The sequence below is a fragment of the Mauremys mutica genome, chromosome 1, assembly GCF_020497125.1.
Source record: "Mauremys mutica isolate MM-2020 ecotype Southern chromosome 1, ASM2049712v1, whole genome shotgun sequence".
Classification (NCBI taxonomy): domain Eukaryota; kingdom Metazoa; phylum Chordata; order Testudines; family Geoemydidae; genus Mauremys; species Mauremys mutica.
In genome coordinates, this window is record NC_059072.1 from 193,221,012 (window position 1) to 193,248,979 (window position 27,968).

Consider the following 27,968-nt stretch of genomic DNA (forward strand, 5'->3'; position numbering starts at 1 on the left):
GGTGGCCTGTCCTCAGGGAAAAGAGTACTGGAATAGAGAGAGCCCTCTGTTCTAATTCCCATTAGTAACCAATTTGTTTGTTTTGGGAGGAATCATTTTGAACCCAACAGGCTCCCACTTATTTTCCTTTGCTAGTCCCCGAGGTCAGCTTTTAGCCAGGGAGAAGATGACAGAGCAACTCTCTAATCTATTCATTTTAATTCATCTTCTTATACTGTGCCCTTCTGCATTGTTTGTATATAACAATGTGACTAGCAGCCTTCATACAAGGTTCTTAGTCTATTCCTCCTCACAGGGTCCACACTTCTGTTGTGGTAACAAAATGTACATAGTTACGCACAGACACTAACTATATAACATTTCTAGCAACAGCAACAACAATGTACAAAGTTTCATAAACTATCTCATCCTTAGTGATGAGCCAAGGAGATCCTTCCACTTCCACTTCCCTGAACCTGCAACATTTCTAGTCAATGCTCCTTTTAGGACACTTCAAAAGCCACTGACAATGTAGTGTGAGTAGGGGGAAAAGATAATGAATCTATAATAAACTGCGGAAGGAAAAAAAATGTGTTTTTCATAGTCACACAGTAAAGCCACTTTGGAATAGCCTTCAGTCTCATTTGGCTTGTTTGAAACCCGTAGGTGCACTGAAGTGCAAAGATTGCTCAGAATTCTTTACATCATTTGGATGCAAAATTTAAATGTTAGCCAGATGACATTTATACAAGTGGAGAGTACCAATGTGAGAATGTTATAGGAGAACGAACACCAGCTTATCTTTGCTGGAATTATCTGATTTTTGTATTCATTCTAAGAAATAATACAGCAAAGATTGCTTTTTTTGAAAACTGATGTCTTATTCTCAGTTGAAATTAACTTTTTCATTATTACTTACTTGCTCTCCACAGGAAATACAGTGGCAGACATTATGTTGAACAAAATAAAGGTACTAAATTATTACAATCTCTCTAAGTGTTGTATCACTTCTGCCATTTGTTATGATTTAAAAAAAATGAATGGATGAATTCATGTTGAAGTAAATTACAAAGCACCTAATGACTTCACTAGGGCCAGGATTTCACCCACTGTATCTAGCATATATCAGACATTATAGAAATGCATTCCATGTGATTAAGAAAAATTAATTGTGTGTAATCCATTGTTTTGATGGTGAATTGATTCATATTAAAAGAAGGCAGTGTAAGCATATTATTTTTAGGGGTGTATGAAATTTGCAGCCATGAAAATCACATAACAGACTGTGAAATCTGACCTCCCCCATGAAATCTGGTCGCCGGCTGCCCAGTTCTGAAGGCAAAGCAAAGAGTGGCAGCTGCTGGCCAGCTGCCCCGCTCTGAAGACAGTGCTGCTAACAGCAGCTGTGCAGAAGTAAGGGTGGCCTGGTATTCCCATCCTTCCTTCTGTGCTGCTGCTGACAGCGGCACTGTCTTCAGAGCTGGGTGCCTGGCTAGCAGCTGCTGCTCTCCCAACACCTAGCTTCGGCAGCCCTATCGCCAGCAGCAGCGCAGAAGTACGGATGGCAATACCATGACCTCCCTACAATAGGCGTGCAACCCCCCATTGGATCAGAGAAATGCTGCGGAGAAATCACACATTTTTCATGGGTTGGTCATGGCATAATTAGCAAATTTTGCAGCTGTGTAAACATCCAGGAAACTTGCTATATATGCTGTGACCAATCCATGAAAAATGTGTGATTTCTTTGCAGTTTAAGTAGACTCCTAATTATCTTCCTTTGTTACTCACCCCCCTACTGCAGTGGATTAATAATCCTTCCATTGCATCCAGTTTATAACATAAGTATTTTGAGTGTAATAAAGCGGTATTACAATTAAGATAACTATTTCAATGGGAGACAAAGTATAGTATCTGACCGATGCAACTGGCATAAATTTGGCAGCTACATTATTTGGCTTTTAAAATTCCACCTCTTGTTCTTGGTCTTAGGAGAGTGGTCATCTGACAGGGATCAGTTTATTAATTTTTCATTTATAGCTTTATGGACAAAGTTTGCAAAAATAGGAGCTTAAAGTTTGAACTTTATATAAACCATAATTAAACTTCTGTCTGAGTTTAAAAAGTGTTGTGTACCCAACAATTCTCAATGGATATGATAAGAACTGCTCTGTACTCAACCCTTTTGAAAAATAAGGTCTCTTATTTAGGTGTCTAAATATGCTTTTAGGAGTCTGACTTCAGGTGCTTATTTTAAAAAATACTGGCTTTGTTTTCATATGCTTATTGAACATTCACCTTTCAGGATAAATTTACCATGTTAGTGTCTTTCCAGCCATGAATTTAAAAAAACAAACAAACTATTTATGTATTGAAAATCTGTGCAAAATCCCATCAGCTATTTTTGAGTTCTCTGATGGCAAAAAAGTACTTTCTGCTTTTACAAAGCTATATTATTGCTCTTGAAATCGCTCTATAGTTTTTTGTTTGTTTGTTTTTCCATAGTTTCAATGTTACTAAGTCAGTAGTGGGTTTTGAGTTTTGATGTCCCAAGAGGCTTAGAGCTATATACTGCTCTCCGAAACTCTTAGTTATTTACATGTCAAGTTTCAAGGTTCATCCATTCCTTTTGTTTCTCAGTTAGGTACAAAAGTGTGGGAATTGTCTATAGATGAACTTTGAAACTTAGCATGAGTATAAAAATAAATATTGAAAAAGAAAGATAAAAAATAAATAAACCTTTAGTGAGCACTCTCCTTCCTTTGCATTTAGAGAGGCAGAGGTCCTGTGGAAAAAAATAGTACATGTTCATGTAATTGAAGACCATATTATAATATATACAGACAAAGGGAGAATTAAGGTTGCACAGGTAATCTTAATATTGATATTTTGTAACTTCAGTGTTTGACCTTAACATACTTTTAACATAATGGTGGTGGTGTTTTGTTTGTTTGTTTGTTTAAATACGATATGACAAAGAAAAGTATGGCAGCATACTACTTTTCTAGGTTTCACTTTAACTGAAACAGAAAATGTTTAGATAGTTGTCTTGGTAATATTAGAATAAAAATGAAGGATCATTTAAAGATCACTTTCTTGACAGTGTTGAAATGGAATTAAGAAATAAATGCTTGCATTAGCGATCTGCAAATCCTGCAGAAGCAGGAAGTTATCGGAAAGAAATAAAAAAGAAAGATTTCCAAAAATTGAATGAGAGTTCTCAATAAACATAAATATGAAATATATGATGGTGTATTGTGACAAATATCTCATTGGCATGCATTTGGGTTGGCTCTGTTAATAAGTGAGTTATGTTCCTCATCCCAAAAATGAGATTAGGAACTTTGAAATCTGAAGTGTGAACTGTGTGGCTTGTGACTAGTAATGTAAGTCACATGGTTGTAAACTTTTAGGGGAGATCATATTTTTTGTTCTGTTTTGTACAGTTCCTAGGCACTATAAAATAATAAACAACAGTGAATCCCATTGTCCATGTTTGTTGACCCCTTCAAAGAACTCTAATAGATTAGTAAGACACGATTTCCCTTTACAGAAACCATGTTGACTTTTGCCCAACAATTTATGTTCTTCTATGTGTCTGACAATTTTATTCTTTACTATTATTTCAACTAATTTGCCCGGTACTGACATTAGACTTACCGGTCTGTAATTGCCGGGGTCACCTCTAGAGCCCTTTTTAAATATTGATGTTACATTAGCTAACTTCCAGTCATTGGGTAAGAAGCCAATTTAAAGGACAGATTACAAGCCATAGTTAATAGTTCCACAACTTCACATTTGAGTTCTTTCAGAACTCTTGGGTGAATGCCATCTGGTCCCGGTGACTTGTTAATGTTAGGTTTATCAATTAATTCCAAAACCTCCTCTAATGACACTTCAATCTGTGACAGTTCCTCAGATCTGTCACCTACAAAAGCCAGCTCAGGTTTGGGAATCTCCCTAACATCCTCAGCCGTGAACACTGAAGCAAAGAATCCATTTAGTTTCTCTGCAATGACTTTATTGTCTTTAAGCTCTCTTTTTGTATCTCGATCATCGAGGGGCCCCACTGATTGTTTAGCAGGCTTCCTGCTTCTGATGTACTTAAAAAAAACATTTTGTTATTACCTTTTGAGTTTTTAGCTAGCCATTCTTTAAACTTCTCTTTGGCTTTTCTTATTAATTTTTTACACTTAATTTGGCAGTGTTTATGCTCCTTTCTATTTGCCTCACTAGGATTTGATTTCCACTTTTTAAAAGATGCCTTTTTATCTCTCACTGCTTCTTTTACATGGTTGTTAAGCCATGGTGGCTCTTTTTTAGTTCTTTTACTGTGTTTCTTATCCTCTGCTGCTAAGTTGCTCTTTATTTTTTTAAAATTGAATATTTAATATTCCAAATATACAATAATAAACATATTACTAGTTTATAAACATAACACTATTTACAATTATGAAAATGCATTGAAATATTTCATAGAATTCAGAGATAATCCAAGTCACCTCTATTCCATTATTCATGAGAATTCCACAGAGATTTTCAACAGCATTTTCTCCCCTAAAAATATCTGAAAAGGAACTGAGCTAGTCTGGAAAACTTCTGAATCCAAAACAGGGCAAAACTATTAGATCTTTCATTATCACTTACCTTCCTTCTGCTGTCAGAATGAAGCCTTCCTTTACCCATACCACACAGTCCGTAATGCTAATTACAAGTTGTATAAAACCAGGATTTCACAGTCTGATCAGCCAAAATTCAAACAGGTTCCTTCATTCATAATTTTGATGACTATCATTTGCTCAATTGTTTAGATAAGTAGCTAGCTCATTGTAACAAAACACCAGTGGAACTCTATTACTTCTGTTTGTATAAAAGTAGCTGAATTTCCTAATGAAATAAGTTTCTGCTTAGTCCCTATGCACCCCCCTAGTCAATTTTTTGTTACCATTTCTCAAAGCATAGCTTTGGGAGAGTGGATTAGCACTCCATTTAAGGGTGAAAAACAATCAACCAAGCACATTATGATAGAGAAAGATTTTTCACTTTACTTGAACTCTGTTATGCTGCTCTATGGAGCATGAGTATGAGGAGGCAGGCAGCTTTTGAGAAATGTAGCATTGCCTGCTAGTGCTGGGGATATGGACCAAGGCAGAGACTGTAGGAATTATGAATAATGAAAGTGTCTAGGCATGACACCTCTTATAGTGATATGTCATCTGTAACCTCCCTGACTGTACAAATTTCATACTCTGAAATATTTATTGCTCTTTTAAAGATAGGAACTTTGTTATAATTCTGTATCTGCAGCTCGAGGAGACAATTTCAAATACATTAATTTTGTTTCTAAAACTAATAAGAAAAGAGCATGAAAAATAGTGAATATTATATATTCACACACCATGACAAATGCATGCATGCATACCGAGACATAGAACATTCTAATCAAAATGAGAAGAGGGAAATATTTTTCTTATTTTCTTTCATTTATAGTAATATTAGGTATCATTAGTAACAATAGCACATATTAAATAATTCAGACATAATTATAATTTAAGTTGTCCCTGTCCCTTTAGCTGTGGCCTGTCTGAGATTAGATACAGCAAAAAAGATCTTACTCTTGAAGTTACATTTTCAGCTGGCTTCCTTAATTGCCCTAGCTCTCTCCCTCAAAACAAAAACTTCCTTTTACAATAGGAATCTCTGTGGAGATGGACTCACAGCAACATGGCTTCTCCCTGCCTATCAAAACTTCACCAATTCCAGGGTGGACAAAGCCCACTCTGGCAACATGGTGGGGAAGAGTATTAAGATTTGCCTCTTACATACTTGCTTTTGTTTGCACATGCCAAATCCATCATTTGCAGACAGACAGAGATAGGCCAACTGTGTGTACAAATGTCAATATGCATGCACAGAAGCTGCCATTTTGCAATAGCCACAACTACATTTCCCCCCCATCTTTGATGTTTGTAAGGATCTTAATCCCTGGGAGCACAAGATCACTTTTGTTTTGATTACCTTTGTTCTACTGCATCCATATAACTGAGCTCAGCATTTGGTCCACAGGGTGGAAATGATTTATAAACACACACATCTCTTATTATTCATTCCTCAAACAAAGCTGATATACTGCATAGAAGCATCCACTTCCCACTTTTTTTTCCTAAATCCATTTCCTCTGTCTTTATCTACTTTTGTCCCACATACTGTCGAAAACAGGGGTCCCATTATACACATCTCAAACGATATTATGAATCACAAAGAATGTTTTACTCCTTTCATGTAAAGAAAGGGGGAAAACCCCATGATTAACTACATTTTAATGAGTAAGCCTTTCAATTTATTCCTCTCAGTGTTGTGAGAACCCAGAATTAAGATGAACATTTGTTCTTTTTATATTATTTTTTAAAAATCTGTTAAATAAAAATTAGCTTTTTGGATTTATTAACTGTAGGTGCCAATCAGACGTTTTCAGAGGCACACACTGTAAGATGCAAAACCCAAATACAGAGAAATTATTTTAAAAAAACCCAAACAACATGAACACAGCAGTCACTGCTGCAGGAAAGGAGGTGAGGAATCCAATCTACCAAACTTAAAGTTGTGCAGAGATATATCATATATTGGGAACACACTTATAAAAAATTAAAATCAGTTACAGTGACCTCTCAGTATAATATATGAAAATATTTGTCTTCCTAGAAAGAAATAAAGGAGAATAACACTGCTTCAAAAGAACTACAACAAAAGATATTAAAATTCCCATCTCTTGAGTTGGAGAAAAACAATAATACAGTTACACAAAAATATACCAAAGCAGGAAAAATGTAGAAAAAGGTTATTTAATCAAAGTAGTAAGCAAATAACATTCAGGTGAAGAAAAAAAAAGCAAAAATACATATTGCAACATCACTGAAAAGCATTGCAGAGCAGAAAGTAATCTTTAATCCATCACAATTATTTAGAAACAGGCACTAGAGATAGTTTATTATTTACCCAAGAGTCTAATATCTCAGACTTGATATAAATTAATCTGAAAAAGCAGCAAAGAGTCCTGTGGCACCTTATAGACAAAGGTGTATTGGAGCATGAGCTTTCGTGGGTGAATACCCACTTCATCAGATGCATGTAGTGGAAATTTCCAGGGCAGGTATATATATGCATGCAAGAAGCAGGCTAGAGATAACGAGGTTAGTTCAATCAGGGAGGATGAGGCCCTCTTCTAGTAGTTGAGGTGTGAAAACCAAGGGAGGAGAAACTGCTTCTTAGTTGGCTAGCCATTCACAGTGTCTTCACTGAGCTGCGTTGACGGGAGATGTTCTCCATTTCACTTACCTTACTCTTCTTGGAGAACTGGACTACCAGGGTTGACTGGAGAACGTTCTGCCATCGATTTGGTGGGTCTTCACTAGACCCACTAAATTGATCCCTGCTGCAGCGTCGACCTCACCAGTAGTGGTGACCAGCCCATAGCTCCATTCTCGGACAGCTGTAGAATTTCTTGTATGGTATATTATCCACTGCAATAAGTTCCTGACAGATGGGTTCTATTTGCCTTTATAGTTTTTAAAAACCAAATACTAGTGATAGACAACTAGAAATGACTGCCATCTTTAAGAGAAATCATCATTCAATTTTCTCCACATCGGTCTTTCTTTAATCCTATGCCTGCACATGCTGAATACCCATTGACTTCCAAAGCAATACGATTGGACTCTGTCTCTCTCACAAAGAACTAGGCTGGAATAGCAAAGTGGAAAAATTAAAACATTTAAACTTCAAAAGGAACCATATCAACAGTCTGCAGTGTTTTATTCATAATGTTGAGTGGATATGTCTTAGCCCACAGCTCCAGCAAAGTATGCATGAGGCAACATGGCAAGGGGGTTGGTAATGTTTCACTCACATCTCAGTGACTGACTGTTCCTTTCTCTCTCTTTTTGACCCTCATAGCAAATCTTTAATATATTAACAATTCAGTGTTTTCAGTTACCTCCTTAGTGTTTTCATAGATTTCTGGATTTCCTCTTTATATTTTAATTTGAAGATTCATTGATTTTATTCACCAATGGGAATGTTCAAAGGTAAATACTACTTCCTAACAAACTGGGGAACAGATTTAAAAATAAATGGCCTGATGTTCAGTCCATGGTCCAGAATCACCAATGTCCAAAAAACTGACTCAGATACCTGAGGACTCCGCTGACATGGGGGAATTCCTGAGAGATGTATAGCCAGTAAAGTCAAATCCTGTGCTGTGTCTTTCCAAATCCCCGCATAGAGTGCATTTCAAGCTGAGCAAAACTTTTCAGACAATTTTTCACAAATTCAAGTTGATTTCACCAGTTTGTTTTGGTCAAAAAGAAAAAAAAATCTGAAAAAAATGAAACATTTTATTTTGACATTTTTGGAAGAACATTTCCATTTTTTCCAATTTTAAATGGCTTTTCATTTCTAATTTAGCTTCAATTTTATTTTTAAAAGGTTAAAAAGTCCTCTAAAACCAAACCAAAATATTTTATTTCAGGGCAAACTAAATGTATTTGACTCTAAATGATCTAAAAAAATTGGTTTGGTCAGTGAATTGAAAAATCAGTTATTTGCACAGACCTAATTGCATTGAGGGCATGGCTAGAGTCTTCTGTATTTCAGTGAACTCCAGCTGGTGTACTGTGGCCTTGGGGCTCCAGCCAGATGGAACAGATTAGAGCAGCCTAGAGTGGAATGGTACAGAACTGCCCGCAGCATTGGGGAGCCATCCTCCTTCACTCAGTTTTGCCCACTACACAAAGTGTACACAAATTATTTAATTTTAAATACTGTAGACTTTTTTATGAAAGCCTAAGCTAACCAGTATGAGGATTATAATAATTGGGCTGATCATGATTCCAGATTGTTACAAGTATTTCATCGGTGATTTTCACTATGCTATATGAACATACCTGTAGCCTACTTAAATAACTTAACCTCCTGGCAATACTTTAAATGCACCAGCATTATTTTTCTTTAAGGCACAAGAAAGTATAATAATATGTATCCCCTCCAATACAGAAAGAGCATGGTTAAATATGGCAACTTCATGCTCTTTCTCCTAGCACTGAATATACAATAAATTATGAGCTACAAAACTTAGTATCCATGAGTACATTTTTAAGATGATGTACATAATACTTCTGTGCACAAGATATATTAATGTTATGTAGTTTCCTCAAATATAAAATTCAATAAAACATAAGTTACTTTAGGATTATGATTATAGTGATCTAGAAACAGGTATATGACGAGGCTGGAATATTTTAAAATATGTTTAAAATTAATTGTATCTTTATAACAGATGAAATGCATATTTTCAATAGCAATATTTTCAAATATTTTGTCATTTACAGAACACTTCAGTACATCTCGTTTAAAAGCGTCACCATTTATTTTGCTTTTACCCTCCATTTCCCATAGTTTTGGAAGTACTGCAAAAAGACTAATGTTCTTGTATGTAAAGATGTAGAAATGCACCTCTTTGAGTTTGTGGCTGTTCATAAAACATTTATTTCCTAGTTCAGGTGTATAAACTGTTGTATCAAGGTAGGGTAGGCATGCCAAGTCAATATACAGTATTAGAATTATAGAATCATAGAAATATAGGGCTGGGAGGAATCCCCAAAAGGTACTCTAGCCCATCCTTCCCCCCCATCCAAGACAGGATTAAGTATACCTAGGCAACAGGAAACAAGCAAGGAGACGGAAGATTGCAGTTCCTGACTGTTCTTGTAGGATCACAGTACACGTTTGTTCTGTAGGGGAGGTGACTTGGATCAAATTTCAGATAAGTTCTTGCCCCAATGAGACCAGAACCAAACATGCACAGAATCAGGACAGGGCAGCATACTGTAGAGGGAGCCTGTCATGGGAGGGAGCTTTAGTGAAGAAGCTGCAGCTGATTTATTGAAATGGCTGGGATGGAACTTTCTGAAGTGGCCAGGTGAAAGGAAGGGTTTGTGATCAAGGGACTGACACTCAGTAGAGTTGGTTTCAATTCCTAGCTCTGCTACAAACTCCTTTTGTGGCATTGGGTAAGTCACTTCATCTGCCTGGGCCTCAATTCTCCCATCTGTAAAACAGGGATAACCTCCTGTAGTCTAATTAGATTAGAAACTCTTCAATGCAGGGACTGTTTCTCACTTGGTGTCTGTGCAGTGTCCAACCCAACTGGCAAGCATAAAAACACATGACGGAGAATAAAGGGGTCCACTCCTTGTGGCTGGGTATGAGTATTAGCATTCACTTTGTCTGGCACCCCTTCCATCAGTTGTTTCTGCTGTGACTCTGGGTACTTCCTATTCATGACTCAGCCCTCAGACAGGCCACTGTACAGCCCTCCTCTTCCAAGGTAACAAAATCCCACCAGAAAATTGTCCAGGTGCCACCTCAGATGATCTTCTGTTCCACATCTCCAGGTCCTGTTCCACTGACCCAGTGGCTGGTAGGGGAACTCAGGTCCTCCTATGCTAGGTTCCAGCGCAGAGACACTACAACTAGAAGCCAAATCTGCACAGTCCCGCTCCTTGCTGCTATTTCCCTAGGCTTCCTCTTACCCAGCCTCTATCATGCTTTCTTCCTCATAACTTATCTAGGTTATCCCTTCTTTCAGGGACAGGGCATCAAGTCTTAGTCTCATCCCGGCATTAGCACTTCTTTGCTCCCAGGCAGTGACTGAAGATTCCCTCCCTACAGCTTCCTGCTCTCAACTTCCTGGCTTTATACTAGCAAGCCTGCTCCTGCCCAGGTGAGCTTCATGATCAGTTCAGCTTGGCTCTCCCTCCAGGTGAAGCTAGGTACCATCATTGGCCTCTTAGGCCTTAACGCCTTTGGGGCTTATCACAAGGAGCCAAAAACAGAAAAAAAGGATGAAAAGTATTTAAAAAAAAAAAGAATCCCAGTTTAAAAAAAAATGACCGGTTAATATTTCTCTTTTAACTATACTTTAAAATTTATTTAATACCCCCAAAGATACACTTAAATCAATGAGTTTTTTTTAAAGGATACTGCAGGAAATTGCCATATCTTTCACCCAGAGACTGGCTCCGGGATAAAGCTGATGCTAAATGGACATGTCGGTTTTTGTTCTATGCCTGGTTGGCTGCTTTTGCCACAGCTGGCCTCTAAAGCTGTCTGCTAAAGCAGCATGTGTTTCTGGAGTCCCCACATTGGATATATTGGATGGTGCCAATAGGATGTTCTTAGCCGGTATCACTGACTTTCTCCCATCCCCATCCTGAGCTGGGACACTGCCATGTCCTCTCCCATTTCTAGCCTGTCCCTGATCTCAAAACACTGCTAGAGTTAAATAATAAAAGTTGTTAAAATTTCCCTGCTCTCATGTTGTGCTATATATCACCATTGAGACTACCCTCTTCACTTCCTTAAGAGCCTTATCCTGCTCTGTGGTCCAGATGGCAGGGAATCAGCTTAGAACTACTGGATTTGGTTGGTTGAGTCTCAGCCTGGTCCCTGGTAGGGCTAGGGTCTAGATGAAAACAATTCACCTCCTTGTGGACATCCTCATCAGATGGATCTGATTCAAAACTCCCCCATTCACTGTGGAGAGATGGTAGGAATCTCACTAGAATTAGGGGTGGGACATGTAAGTAGGAGAGGGGGATTTTTTTAACATACTTTAAGATCACAAAGTAACCATTCCTCTAGCAAGTGACCCCTCAACAGCTAATCAGGCTGATCTCTTGTGATCTCTTCATGCAGATGATAGAGTATTTCAACAGCATCTCCAGGGACTCAGAGTGGTACCCGGTAGTGGTGTCTGATGCTGGGAAGCCATTCACTGCTATTAAAAAAAAAATCAAACTAGCTGACCTTGGGGACAATCAGGTGAGTTGATCCTGTGTTACAGAAATGGGATGGGCACCCTGCCAATGGGAAAACAGCTCCCTGGTTTGTTATAATGATTGGGGGCTCTGCAAGAGGTTAAGGGATTCTTATTCAAATATGCTGTGCTGGATACCACTTGTGATAATTTTCCATTTCCAGGCTCCTTTTGATTTATAAATCAAAGAAAGGTAACTAGGTTTGGTGGCAATTAGAAAGAAATCTCAACTAGATGAAAAACAGAATTGTCATGCATTTGGGAAGATCTCTCTTCTATTCCATGAGATAGTCAACACTGCCAGAGAATAGCATATGCTGTTATGGGCAGAGAACACTACTTCTGAAAGATTAGAACACTCAAAGCAAAAGTAGTGGAGGAAATGATTTGAAGACCCCATGGTTTTGATTCTATCATTGGCACAGGGACATATTGGTGGTGGCACATGCCTCTTCTATTCAGGGACTGTACAGAACATGAAGAAATGGAAGGAAGACGATGAGTGAGCATAAAGAAGATGATGACTGACACAGAGAAGGAGGACAATGATAACAGTGACCAAAGAAAAATCATGATGGAAGATTAAACAGAACACAGACAATTACATTGTGCAACAAAATATTAAGTAGTAAAAGACAGCTGATGATGATAAAATCTGAACTAGAGGAGAATAATGATGACTGAATCAGTAAACTTGTATGAAGACCAAGGAAAATGACAATGACCAAACCTAAGGAGCAACCATGAAATGATGGAGGAGCCAAAAACTAAAAAATAAGGATAACAAGTTAAAAAGACCAAGATGAAAAAGCCAACAGGTTAATATTTATGTTTTCATTTTATTTAAAAACAAAACAAAAACCACTAATTGGTTGCATGAACATTTGAATTGTTGTAAGAGGCCATATTATACTTAAGTTTTCATTCAAAAATTATGAGCATTATTATTAATAATATTTTGTTTTGCGGTAGCATATGGGAATCTCAGTCACAGACCAAGAGCCCATTGTATAGGTGCTATACAAAGCATTGTATCGGGGCTACACAAAAACAGAACAAAAAGATGGTCCCGGCTTCAAACAATTTACAGTCTAAGTAAGCTGTAGCTTTTACCACTCCTTTTACCACTCCTTTTACTTCTCCAATTTACAGTGCTAATTAATACACAGCTAGTAATAAAAAGGAAAAGACCTTTTAATTAATCCAATGTCATTTATTCCACAAATAGGACTACTGGAGTATGGTACTGTGCAGCATGAATCGCTGTGTCAGAATGAAGCCCTTGTTGTGTAGCATTGAAGAAAGGGTAGTTTATTATTATTATTTCACTCATTAGCTCATTTTTCTTCATACAAGAAGAAAAAAACATGTTTTAGAAAGTATTCATATGAAATCAAGAAATGTTCTGATTAACATTATTTTCTCACTTCTTTAAAACAAACACAAAGCTTCATTTTCTCTGTGTGACTCCAATGTATTGCCATTTCTATCACTATATTGCAGTGCAATGTGGTTGTCTGATGTCTGATTTTTGTCATATGTAGTCTGCTGTAATTTGGTTTCTATGCTTCGGTTTCCTTTCTGGGATTGTGCCTTCCCTCTCATAAAAATCCCCTTCTCCACTTATATTAGTATATCTGCTATCTTCTGACTTCAGGACAGTATATCAGTTAAAAAAGGGGATTCTGAAGTGCCTCACATCAACATCCTTTTCCTATGGAAATTTTTTTCTGGACTTTGAGTAGCATTGTGAGAGCATGACTTTTGATGTCAAAACCAGACAAATATTGTGAGCTTTCAGATCTCTCATTTTTTTAAATTAATTGTTCTTAGATATAACCCCTTTAAATTTTAAAATAAAATTTAAAAATGGCACTGAGGACACACTGTATAATTCTGGAAAATTGAGCCTTATGTAATGTATTGTGGCAAATTGCCGGCACTACTATGATGGGTCTCGCGCCTTCCCTTCTTGGGGGGGGGCAGGGGTTCAGGGCACCATTTCTTGCCCCGAACTGGGATATTAACTGCCCCACTAGTGTCCTAGAGGAGGGGAGTGGAGAGAGAGGGACCCAGGCCCACCCTCTACTCTGGGTCCCAGCCCAGGGGCCCTAGGGATAGCAGTAAACCACTTGAACTAGCGGTTCCTTCCCCTGGGCTACTTCCCTCTCCTGCCCTTCAGCTTGTGGGGGCTTCCTGCCTCCCTCTGCACAAGCCAGGTGTCCCTTTACCTACGGTCTTGGTCTTCTTAGCCCACCACAGCACTTCTCCAAACTTTCCTCTGCTTCCTGCCAAACTGCTCTCTGCTCCAACACCAATCCACTCTGCTTTAACTCCTCCACTTGTCCAATTGAAGCAGGGTTTTTTTTTATCAGGTGACTGGCTTCAGGTGCTCTGATTGGCTTCAGGTGCTTGAATTGGCTTCAGGTGCTTGAATTAATCTATAGCAAACTTTCTTCCCTCTACAGGGAATAAGGCTCCCTTCTAACCCTCACTTGCTGCCCTCTAGCTATGCTGTATCACAGTATTTTATAGTTTAAGCTACTGAATGTCATGTCTTTTTTTTCTTCTTGTCTGACAAATGTGTGTTGTGTATCCGTAGTGTCAGTCCTTTGAGAGCTGCTCCCATAAGCCTTGGAGGTTACTAAACATAATTTCAAAAAAAGTCATTATTCAAGGTTATGTTTGCTTCATTTGTTTTTGTAAATATTCCTATTGTATTTTTTCATTAGCAAACATTATTCAGCTTGTTCAACAAGAGGAAATTCTGCATTTGATTACAAAAGTTACTTTATGTATTTTTTTAAAAAATGTATGAGTGGATAAACTCCTTGAGTGAAATCCTGGTTCCATTGAAGTCAATGGCAAAACTCTTATTGACTTCAGCGGGGCCGGGATTTCTCTCTTGGAGTGCAGGATGTTAACTTTTTTCCCTGTGGGACTCCATGTCACCTTCAGTTTCCTTCAGACAAAGTTATGAGTCTCACCATTCCTCTGGATTGTTGGTGCTTAACTGAGGACATGCCTGATACAAGCAGCAGCATGCAAAGTTCATTTTCCTTCATCTACGAAGAGTAGAGCAGCACTCAAGTAACTAAGCTAAAGCTGAATCACTAAGCAGAAAAACCCATTTCTTAGTATTTGCAGGATGAAAGTTCCCTCCTTCTATCAATCTCTCCTTCCTCTGTCATACTCCCACAAGGTCTTCACGGGGAGATGGAGAACACTGTTCTCTTGTTGTCTGTATACTTTGTGCCCAAAGTAATCTCTAACAGAGAGATCATCCTGCTGGAAATGCTAGCTTGTGCCAGATAATATCTTTACTGAATATAGTCTGCAAGATTCTAGAATATAGATTCTGCAAATAGACCGTTCCCCTCTTTGATGCTTTGTCTCTTGGGACCCAAAAGTTAAAACAAAAGTAAGTTAATCGAGGGAGGGGGTATACTGCCATTGGTTCTTTGGAAGGATATTAGGGTCTTAATTTAAGTTCTAGATTTTACACAACCCTTTTATAGGTGTATAATGAAAGGAAGACACAGGGACACTCCCTGACACCTGCTACTTTTTAGAAGTCTCTGTTCAGAGGCTGAACACAAGGACTGCACAAGGTTTGTATTGCTACCTACCCAAAAGAACAGGGGAGAAGGCAAGACATGGCCCTACATCAGCCATCAAACATGGCAGTTTGAAGAGCAGAGAAAAGGATATGCCCTCTTAAGAGGGATGTGGTTGTTCCTCTCCCTCTGGATGGAGGTTGATCCAGGAGGTATGGCCAGTACTCTCTTTTAAATCCCAAAGTAGAGAGATTTTAATTTTGGAGATCTACTGTTTCTGCTCAAATACTGTATGACCTAATGTGCTAAGTTGCCAAGGAGTACTAGCACAGGATTCAATTAACTACTATCTAGTGGGAGTTTGAGACCATACCTGAACAAGTGAAAATGCACCAGTCCACATAACTAGCCATCAGGATCACATTAAATGTAATTTGAGATGTATTGGTATCCAATTGGCTTTTACAGCCTGGTTTCCAACAATTATTCCAAAACCTCCCTGAAAAAAGCCTTGTACTGTGTATTGTCCCTTCTTTGCAATCACTAGGTAACACAGAATTCCCCCTCAGGAATAGAGAGAGAGAGAGAGAGAGAGAGCACACATGAGAATGACCTTGTAGCCTGGTTTTGGCACTCACCTGGGAGGCTGAAGACCCAGGACCTGATCCCCCCCCCCCGCTCTAATTGCTCATTAAAATTATTTATACAGCTTCAGCTGAAAAGACTGATAAAGCCCCACTTCAGAATATCCCATAGCCCAGCAGCTAGGGCCCACACTAGAGATGTGCCAGATCCTTCTTCAAATACCTTCTTCCCCTCAGCTGGAGGGGGGACTTTAACCATGACTTTTCCATGTCCTAGGTGAATACTCTAACCATTGGGCTAAGAGTTAGGAGGGAGGTAGTCCTCTTCTGGCCATTTTGTGTAAGCTTGCCTACAGGAGCTTTATCTAGTAAGCGAGGTCTGACCATACTTACCAGATTGGGCCCTGTAGGCAAGTAAGTCAGATAAATGTCTTCCTCCCCCTCGTTCATTCATCACACTGGGACTTAGGTGTCTAGATGCCTGTTAATGGGGCTGCAATGCACATGGTCAGAGGGAAAAACATAAGTACTTAGGGAACTCTTACTGCTTAACAATAAGAGATGAGCAAATGTAAGCACCTACAGCATTCAAGGGCAGCTGAGCGGGATTTTGTGAATCCCAGTGGGGCCTGATTCTAGGATTTAGGCACCAAACATGGTGTATGTCACTTAAGTCCTTTTGTGAATCTAGCCCAATGATCCTTTCTCTTTCCACTCACCTCCTTCCCATCCTTGGCAGAAAATGGTATTTACAGAATACAAAACTTCCTCATGCCAACACTGCTGCCATTTGGATTCCCTGTGGACTATTTATGCTGCTGGGTCATTCTAGTGATAGACTGGACCCATCTGGCAGTAAAGCATATGGCCTAAGCAATAGGAACCAAAGAATTAACTCTCGGAACCCCATGAAAGGCCACAATTTTCTTGACCAAAGTCCCCTCACGGGATGTTCCAGTCTGAAAGAGAGTATTTTCCTCCCCATTTCTCACGAATGGATTTGTCAATATAGAGGTTTGATGGACAAAACAACAAAGTTAATCTGCTTGTCAAAGTATTATTTCCTTTTATATCTGTGCTTTAAACAAATTTGAATTTTAATAACATTTAATGAGGATGAAATGGCAAGATTTGTTATGTTTACGGTGTCCCATTTTATAGAGTGATGAAAAATCCTTCTAGATGATATTCTTTCTGCCCATTTCAAAAGAGGATATGGGAAAACAAGGTGAGAAAGATGGGGTTTCAGTTTGTTGAGGATTACAATACATATGTTTACTTAGGCATGAGCCCACATATTTATAAAGGATATACTCTAGCTAAAGATCATAGAGGTCAGATTGAAAGCTTCTAATGATTTTGTTTTTGTGTAAGAAGATTGATTAGCTGAATTTACCTATCCCCATCCATATATCTGTTCTCAATGTGTTTGTTTCCTCAAGAAATATTTTCAGTTTCTATTCCCAAGAATATAAATTATAATAATTATTTGGATTTTCCACTCCTTAACTATATATGGGTCCTGGGAGGATTTGCACATTTTATTGAAATGAATTCCATCTCAGGCTGGCAGTCTGTTCACCCTTCTGCTCCTCTTCCTTACTGTCATCCTTCTAGGAAGAAATCTTTAAACTGTGCTTTAAGCAACTTTTAAAAATAGAAAGGTTCTTGAAAAAAAACCCGCTGTAAAATGAAGGCAATGATACATATCTTCCTTGTAAAGCACTGGAGATCTTCAAGTAGAAATTGCTATTAAAAGCTAAGCACTATAAGAATTAGAATGCCTTTCATGCTAAACAGTAATCAAATCTAAAGAAGATGAGAGAGAATAGTGACAAACACAAACTTCAGTTATCAATTTATAATCTTAACTAATTGCCTGGTAATAAGCAAAACAAACATGCAAATGAAATCAGGCAGAGAGAAAGGTTCTGACCTTTATTGTTCTTCAGTGTCCAGATAGTCCTTGTTCAATTTCTGTATTAGGTTAGAGACTTTCATTTTTTATTGCAAAATATTTTTGACTTCACCAAAATAATAAAATATTTATTTAAACTTCCCCTTAAGTCACTCCCATTAAAGCTAAGACATAAACTTGGACTCCTGTTGAGAAAGACATAACTGTTACATTTCTTCACTTTTCAGTAAATATCAATTCATAACTAGTCATTAACAATATCCATAATAGAGCTTTTACTTGGAACGCAAAATACATTTTCTATTTAAAGAACAACATTAATCTTTTTCTTCCCTACTCAGTTTAGTTATTTTTCAAAAACTGAACTTGTACCTACTATACCATGTACTGTATATATTAACAGATTCTTTTTCACATCTTCTCCAGATGGACTCATTGCTTACTATGGCCTGGTCTACATCTAACATTTAGGTCAGCCTAGCTACATCACTTTTGGCCGTGAAAAATGTTGCACTCTGTGCGATGTGGTTAGGTTAACCTGACCCCCACTGAAGATCCACCTTGAAGAGGTGGATTACCTACAATGATGAGAAAAAAAAATCTTTTGTCAGCGTAGGAAGTGTCTATACTTCAGCACAACTGCAGTGCCATAGTTATGTTGCTGTAGTCACTGAAGTATAGACATACCCCATTTTAGAAGAACATGCCTAGAATAGAGCAAACAAAGAATGGATCAAAAGATCCCTATTGAAGAAAATGAATCTGGGAAAGGAAACATGATTCTATAGAATCTGTATAAAGTGCTACAGAATCTATATCTACACTGCAATTAAAAACCGGTGGCTGGCCTGTGCCAGCTGAATCATGCTCACAGGGCTTGCTGAGCTATTTAATTGTCGTGTAGACTTTTGGGATCAGGCTGGAGCTTGAGTTCAGGGACAGTCCGCCAGGGGAGGGCCCCAGAGCTCTGCTTCCAGCCCAAACCCAAATGTCTACACCAGAATTAAACAGCTCATTAGCCTGAGTCCCTTAGCCTGAATCAACTAGCACAGGCCAGCAGTGGGTGTTTAATTGCAGTGTAGACATACCCTTAGGCCTGGTTGGCCTCTCATTTACACTGATGTGAATCAGGAGCAACTGTGAGAAGAAAACCAAACCCTAAGACCCTCATTCAGCACTGCATTATTCCAGTGCTGGATCAGATTAAATTCCTGTTTAGTTTCTTATCCTTCAGAGAAAACCATGTGGATGGAGGGGTCCACCAATGCCTTTGTCTGGCTATACCGAAAGAAGGACAGGGGACACTTGATATGGCTATTAATCAGCCCACAGATGTCTGGGACTAGCCGGCAGATAAAGTGTACAGTGCAGGCAAATCCATGTTTATTAAAATCATTACCCAGGGCTTCTTCCAGACCCCCTTCATTTTCCATGTAGATCCCCCAGCCAACCCATGGCTTGGACCTTACTATCCACCCCCCTCATAGGAGGGTTAAGGTGGGCTATAAGGATGGGGGGGGGAGGAGGAGGCAAGTTGGCTCCCTGCCGTACCAACCTCCCTCCCCCTTTCTGTTCCTTTATCCAGCACCTTCTTTTAAGTCATTTACCAGAGCATTTATCTAGTCACTGGATGCCTTCTGTGCTGCGTGGAGAAAGGGCTACCAATGCCCAGGGGTTGCTTCTTTATAGCCTTCTGACCTCACATTCCTGGGGGTTGAGTCAGTACCACAAAGCTGACCACTGCTCACCTTTTGCAGCAGTTTCTGATCTTGTTCCCTGCCCCTCTCCCCCACCCCATAAAGCACTGCTGCCTTCCTTTGGCAAGCCCAGACAATGTTCCCTCCACTTCAGGTGCACTGCAGTTATTCTTTTTGCAGGACTGGAAACCTAGATCTTGTAAGCATTGTTCTTCCACAGACATTGCTCCAATGTCCATTCTACAGAGATTTTATAGACATTTTCAGAAGGCTTTTTCTATGGAAACTGCTCCCTCTAATGTTTGTAATAAATTCACATAAGATTACAATAGAAGGAATTTAACATAGTTTATAGACAATCTGTAAATTTGTTTCCTATTACACTGTATTATTCTTTGGCTACTTTACATTCTAGATACAGTGTAAAATGGTTATAGTCACTATATTGCACTGTTTTTCCTCATATTGTGTCTAATGGATAACTGTAAACAGAAGTTACTCTTTACCCAGACAGTTTCTTCATGGTTCAGAATAGGATGATGAAAGAGGTACTGAAACAGCTGGCAATATATATTCTTTGGTGCATTTAGGTGTTACACTGATAATAATCAGTGTGTCTATCTTTAACTCCAGTCAATTCACTGAAGTTCCAAGATATTTACTGACATATGCAGAACATTACTGTTCCTTCATCTCTTATGGAAGTGTTTTTATAACCTTCAGTTAATAAAAATTGTATCAAAATTTGCTTCAAGTCAAGAAACAGTCTATTGCCACTTTTTAAAAAGCATTTTCTTAAAAATAAAATCTATATTTACTAAATAAATCTCCAACTGTTTACATTTGTTCAGAGGCAGTAAAGAATATCACCCCATTCAGAACTGTGCATGATCGGAAGCTTTAAAAAGAAGGGACAGCAAGTAATATTACTTTACCTCAGGGCATGCTGGAGATACGTGATGTAGGTTGATGCTTGCCTTGTATCAGGGTAGAGTGTATTGCAGGGGGAAGAGATCTTTGTTGGTGGGGGAGAGAAGAGGATGATTCCTGGTGATGGGTGGGGTTAGTTGTCAGCTGCTATCTTTAGTATTTGACCTTTGTAGCTTGTGTTATAGATGCCTAGAATGTGAAAATAATGCCTTTTTTGTTAATCTTTTATAAATCTAATTAAATATATCAAGTAAATTCATTCACAACCTTATTCAGAAAGGTATTTTTACAGATGTAACAGCATAGTATTCTTGTACGTGACTTCAGTGCACTTGATGGCTTTGAAATGGCAGGGAAGCACAAACTTGCTCACAATCATATGGAGGTAGATCACACCCATGCTCCACCCTTTGTCTCATCTCTCCTTACTTTCTGTGCATCTATAGTTATAATCATGATTTTGAAGTGTTTTGACTGTTAGACATTAATGATAAACCACAGCGTAAGAGATAAATTATATTCAAATAAGAAGAATCAGACTTTGAGAAGGGTGGGCCCAGAACAAAATTGAAGATCTGTACATAACTGAGTTTTAGAGAATATAGAATCTGAATCTGCAGATGAATTTTGCACTTGGCACCTATCCCTAGAATGGGTCGGATTAAAATTCTAAAACACTTCCAAACTTTTGGGTCTTCAAGATTTGGATCCTGGTCTAATCTTGGCAGCTCGGATCCATCACAAATCAAATTGTGATGAACATTTATATTGTGGTACAGATGAGTGATCTTGTTTTGCCTAATTTCAAACTCAAACATCATGGATTTGAATGTTCAGTTTAAAATCTGCTATTAGTAGGGACTGTGGAAAGTTTTCAGAGAGGTGCACTGTGCAGGGGGAAAAGAAGAATGAAAACACAGTGTGCAAAATCCAGACCTAAATTCACCACTGGTTTAAGTGGACCACTCTGTTGACAACATTCAATCAGAGTGCAAAACAAGGGTAACTTACCTGCCAAGATGTGGGTATGCTGGGGAGCTGCTTTAAATTCTCTTTCATGTTAGTTGCTTACAAATGACCTTCAAAGGCTTTTTAAAATTGGTTTTTGTTCTTTTTCTGGATTTTTTCCCTTGTATTTTACTTTAGAAATATCAGTTAAGAGAAGTGGTATGTACATGCCTGAGAGATGGTCAGTAGCCAAGGTGGAGAATAAGATGTGTATGAGACAGTGTTAAATTACAGCTGCATCCAAGGTATCCTAGTTGTATCTTTACAAAGTTCAAAAGGAAGAATGCAGCAAACTCCTTACAGTGAGCAGGGGAGCGTGTTTACTGTCAAACACATAACATGCAATTTATTTGATCAAACATATAGGAAACAATGGATCTTTGGCAAGGTACATTGCATTTAAGAGAGAAATTTAACCTATGGCTTAATCTAAAGGAATACTCCTAAATCAGATGCTTGCACCTGCAGATTCAGTAACTGGTAGTATTTTATTTTCATGTCTACTTTTTCAAATAATTATTTACTCTAGGTTGCCCACTTACAACAATCACTCTTTTGAAAAGAATTGTGAATAAGAATATGCAGTTCCAATATTAGTATCATAAAACAGTTTAAAATATATTTTAATGCTGATTTCCCTAGAGGCCACCTCCATTGTCATTCAAAGATTATTCATCCAGTGCTGTAATTTCGCATCTTAACTATTGTAGATAGTTTGCAAAACACTTAGGGACCAGTTTTGACATGCATCAGATGAATGTATGGCTAATGCCGGAAAATATAAGTCAATGTGAGATCGTTTTTCAGCAAGACAAATTACTGCTTCTTCACAGGATTTAAATGGGGCTGATTTATGGAGTAGAGGATGATGACACTTAGAAAGAACAATTGCAATACAGCCTAATGTTGTTAAGTTGCAATAGCTCCTTATATCAAGTTACTGTACATCAAACCATGTCAAATTCTAAGAAAAACAGTTCCAGATTCCCACAAAATGAAAGAAATTTTTATATAAAAAAGACATTCTAAGGTAGAAGAGTACTAACTGAATATTATCTGTGAGAAAAAAGTGGATTCAGAACTGTCTTCTCATGTTCAAAGGAAGAGTATAAATTCTTTAAGAACCGCTATAGTTTAAACTGAGTGTGTTTTATTTAAATAATAAACAATACATGAAACAGTCTAATTTAACACTGAAGAAGGTGGGCTTCAACTGTAGTCACAGTAATAATACAGTGACAAAGAGTGCCACAGGACTCTTTTTGTCACTTTTTACTGATCCAGACTAACACGGCCACCCCTCGAGTAATAATACAGTTAATTTCAACACTAACTAATGAGACAGTTGGACAAAAATAACTCTAAGAGACTTTGTAAACCTAGAAGTTTTAACTGTTGGAATACAATTCTCATGGTTAACAATTTGCACTTTGGTGCCATTCATACAATATACAATAGTTTATTTTATCAGCAAAGACCTAATAATGTGACTCTAATGAACACTAGACATGCATTACACTTAGTCCTGAAATGTTACTATATGATAAAAGGAAAAAATAGTTTTCCATAATAGTTGGTATATAGATAAATAAATAACAACGTCAAAAGACCTTATGATAGGAGAGCATGATTCTGCATCTTTTATTTGCAAGAGGAATCCTTACCTATATGAAAAATCCCACTGAAGGCAAGAGGCTAGTTATAAAGTAGAACCTCAGAGTTATGGACACCTCGGGAATGGAGGTGGACCGTAACTCTGAAATGTTCATAACTCTGAACAAAGTGCAGTTTGAACTCCAGATCCAGCAGCTGTCACTCCAGGCCAGGTTTCAGCGTGTGTGTGTGCGTGTGTGTGTGTGTGCGTGCGTGTGTGTGTGTGTGCGTGTGTGTGTGCGTGTGTGTGTGTGTGCGTGTGTGTGTGTGTGTGTATATAAACAGCATGTGTCCCTGCTCTGCTGGCTCCGGCTGCATTGGGCTGGCAGCCCCAGTGTTTTGCTGTAAGTGGGGGTAGGATAGGAACAGGCAGCCCAGACGTGCCTACCTTTAAGATATCATACAGGTACAGTACAATAATTGTTTTTGTTGTTTTTTTCCCTGGTCTCTGCTGCTCCCTGATTGGTTACTTCCAGTTTCACATGGTGTCCTGTTGACTGGTCGGTCTATAGCTCTGGTGTTTGTATCTTTGAGGTTCTACTGTATGAATAAGGAGTATATCTGGGAATTTTCTGACAAAATGGGGTTTCATCAAGAAAATATCCGTTTGTGAAACCCAGAACATTTCACATAATGTATTGGGTTTGACAAACTTTCACTGAACCATAGTCAGTCCCATCAGAAATGTTGCTCTGATAATTTTCTGCCAGTTTACCCAGTGGGCTGGTGGGAATCCTGGACTTCCAGGGTCAGCAGGTCTAGGGCAGTGCTAGCACGTAGATTGCCCTGGGAATAGTGACCCTGTGGCTTCCAGAGTCCCTGCTTCTGGGTGAGCCTCCCACTGTGAACTGCTATTCACTGATGACCAGCACTGAAACTAACTAGAATCATGACAATTTCACTCAGAAGTCACTAGGGTCCCGGAAACTATATTTAATGTTGGATTTCCAATTTTTTTTTGTTTTTAATTCTTGGTTTTGTTCCATATCTGAATGAAATCAAATTTTGAAATGTCACAGTGATAGAGACAGGTGCTCAGAAGGCCTCAACCCTTAAGGGGGTGTTGGTAGGGGGACCCAGGCCCTCCCTGGACTTGGTTAATCCCCTTGGCTTTGTTTGGACTACCCCAGAAGGGGAATTCACCAGGACTGAGCTGGCCCAGGAGGGTGGGCCATACCGTAGGAGGAGGCAGTTGCTGCACAAAAGAGGGAGAGAACTACCATGCTATACGTAGCCACCAGCATGTGCCTTGTGGTGAGTGGGCACCATTTAACCATACAGTGACCTTGGACCAATCACGGGGGAGAGGGCGGGGAGATAGGAAATGGTCCAGGGAGGGCAGCCTTAGGCAGCCCTGGCTGTCAAATCACTGAGAGCCATCAGAGGGCCCTGGATTGGAGCCCGATGGACTGGGGCAGCTCAGGCTTTCCTACCAACAACCTCCCTGCAAGTCATGGACCTAAGACTCAATCACTAGGTGATTTTACCCTACCAACCAACACCCTGAACAAGGACCTTCATACAGTCATATTGCATCTTTTTATGCTGAAATACACCACCACATTCTGGGGATTTTTTATATACAAGCAAGCAACTGTGGACTGCCCAACTCTGCTACATTCCCTCCAGAACTGACATCTCTTAGACTGCTATAAAAAGGCAGATTTGCTAAGATATATCAGACAAGCCATGCTCAGTGAACACATATTAAAAACACATGTCATCTGCATGGGGCTACCACAAGGCAGCAAGGGTACACTGGGGTCTGGGAAACTATTTCAGCCTTGGGGTTAAGCAGTTTCTGCAGAGCAGCTCTGTAATCTGGGTGGAAAAAATATCTTCCACTAGCTCCTCATAAAGACACTCAGAACCCTGCCTGATATTGTGAGCAGTCTGGGTTGCCGCCCCAGACAGTAGAGCATTTTCAAGGCATCATTATTCTTTATTATCATATAGTGAAACAGAAGTATAACAAAATGTACCCGAGTAATGGTAGTAGTAAGATTTGTTGGGAATTGTTGGTGTGTTGGTGGACTGGGCTTAATCGGATTACTCTGATTATAAGTCTTTTTAATTTATGTCAAAATCACTGAGAATGTCAAAGGTGCCTTTGTGTGTGTGTGTGTGTGTGTGTGTGTGTCGTTTTTAAAATAAAAACTAAACATATTTTAGTATCTCTGCTCAAAATTATCTCTAGTTAGTAATTCTGTATTGAAATTAACTTAATTAGCTCTCCTTTATGTAATCAATTTTGATAATTAGATATGAAATTGTTATTCTACTCTGTCTGAAGCATTTAAAGAATTACTTCTAGTCCTTACAAAGCTTTATATAACAATGTGGATAGCATTTCCTCTAATAAAACATTTTTATGAAGAATCAATACTGAGATCATCAAATTCGCCTTTGCCTTCTTTAGTAAATTTTAATTTACAAGCAATACATGTTTATTTATATTCTTAATTTTTAATATACTGGACTGTCATTTAATATAAGTAATTTTAGTTAGTTATTTTAATTACATGCATCTCTTCCCTCAACTGCACAAGAAAATACCTTACTAATTAGAGTCTGTATAGTGCTATGGCCATATAAAGCACTAAAAAATGCTTAAATATATATATATATATATATATTCACAAACTCTCTGGTGGATTCTAGCTAGTTACTTCTAGCTTATTCAGCTTAAGACTCTGTGTATCATTCTTGGGAAAATAAGTCAAAACAACCTTTCTGGGCTTCAGCTAAATTCTGGTGTTTCTAGATTTAACTAACTTCAACTTCTCAACATTAAAACTGCTCTCTCAATAGTTCTTAACTAATCTTAAACACATTCAATTAGTACACTAAAATTAGGGAGAGCAATGGGCCAACCCTAGGCAGTCATCCTGGGAAATACGGGATCACGAACCCTCTTCCCACTCCCTACCTCTTGGCTGCAAGGCATGTTGGGGAGAGCATGTGTGCCTGTGGATGTATGCCTAATACTCTTTTCCCCTATACAACTGGGCAGGGGATGGGGATAGAAAGATAGGGAATAGATGGGAATTTGGTTCCATTCCCAACATGCCAGCCACCAGAGCTGAGCTGACATAGGGCAGTACAATAGTGATCTGAAATAATTCAAAGTCAACAGAGAAGGAGTTGTGACACCCGAAACACTGTTATTCTCCTGGGGCTAGCATAGCAACAGAGAGCTCATTATACAGAGCTAGCAGTAAAGGTACAATATAGCCCATTTTATAAGATTTACTCTTCAAGGTATTGCATTATCTTACCTTTGAAATCCAGAACATTATATAATGCCTGACTCATTATTAATATGCACATTTTCATATATTTTAAAGAAGGAACCATTATGATCACCTAGTCTGAAATCTTGCATAAAACACGCCATAGAATTTCCACATTTTTTTCCATCAAGCCCTTAACTTCTGGTGGATCCAGAGCATGTATTTTAGAAAGACATCCAATCTTGAGTTAAAGACTTCAAGCAACAGAAAAATCCACCACATCCCTAGGTAATTTATACCATGGTAATTATCTTCACTGTTTTGAGAGTCTTATTCATACAAAACCTAATTTATAGTAGGAAAACACAACAGTGCAAGTTACTTACACTTACACAGATACACACGCTATCCCCATCTATCTGCAAATGCACAGAATAGTTACTTCCAGTTCAGACATGCTGCTAGCACAGTTGCTACAGGGAGAAAGCTATTGGGATTGTGCTTGTATTTTTGAATATTGAATAGAGCTGATGTTGATGAGCACCTCACAGTTTTTCAAACAAATCTGGAAAATTTCCCAGACTCTACACATGTGGAATAAAAACCGCTTTATGGATCAGTGAGAACAATTCATCCAGCTGGGGATGTCTCCATCCGCAAGTGATTTTTCACAATTCTTTGCTGATTTGAGCCAAATACACACACACACATATCAAGGGCACTGAGTCCTCCAATTTTCAAAAGCTAATTGAGTGCAAAAACCAGATCCATGGCACTGATGGTATCAAAGTCAGGTGAGATCTAATCCTTAGAGATGCTGAATGCATGCAACTCAAGGATCAGTCCTACAAACTCCTATGATTTTCTAATGATTGGCAGCTGCCCTTTTCTAGCACAAATGGATGAAAATGTGTGCTTTCCTTTAATTATTGCTCTTTTTTTGGCCTTGAAAACAGAGTTATAGAGTTAAGATCAACACAAAGTCAAAACTCTATACTTTAGATAGCACATAATTCTCATTATATATGATGTCAACTGCCTTTTTAAGAAAGATCAATGAAAACTGCTGCAGTAATGAAACCATAAATCCATCTGAACATGTTTTTTCACTTAGAACACTATTAATTTATTGGTATTACTATGCAAAGACATGAATCCTGATTCCTTCAAACCTGGAACTTTAATTTTAGCAATAAATTTCCTGTTTCTGGGGATTGACCTTTTTATGGTAGTTCTGAAAAATTGTGGAAACAAGTATTATAGGAAATATTATCCTATTCAACCAACAAAACACACACTTAGTATGGATCAGAACTATGTTATTGGATATTTGTCTGGATAAAATTAAAGTATTAAACAGGTCATTCATCTGAATATATATGATAGGTTTTTAAATGTTTCTTTTTTGGATTATACACCTATTTATTTCAATAATTTAATCCACCAGTCTCTCACAGCAGATGTTTATATCTGAGGTGAAAAATACTTCATGAAGTCTACATACTTCTATTTATTTCAAAATTTTAAATGAGAA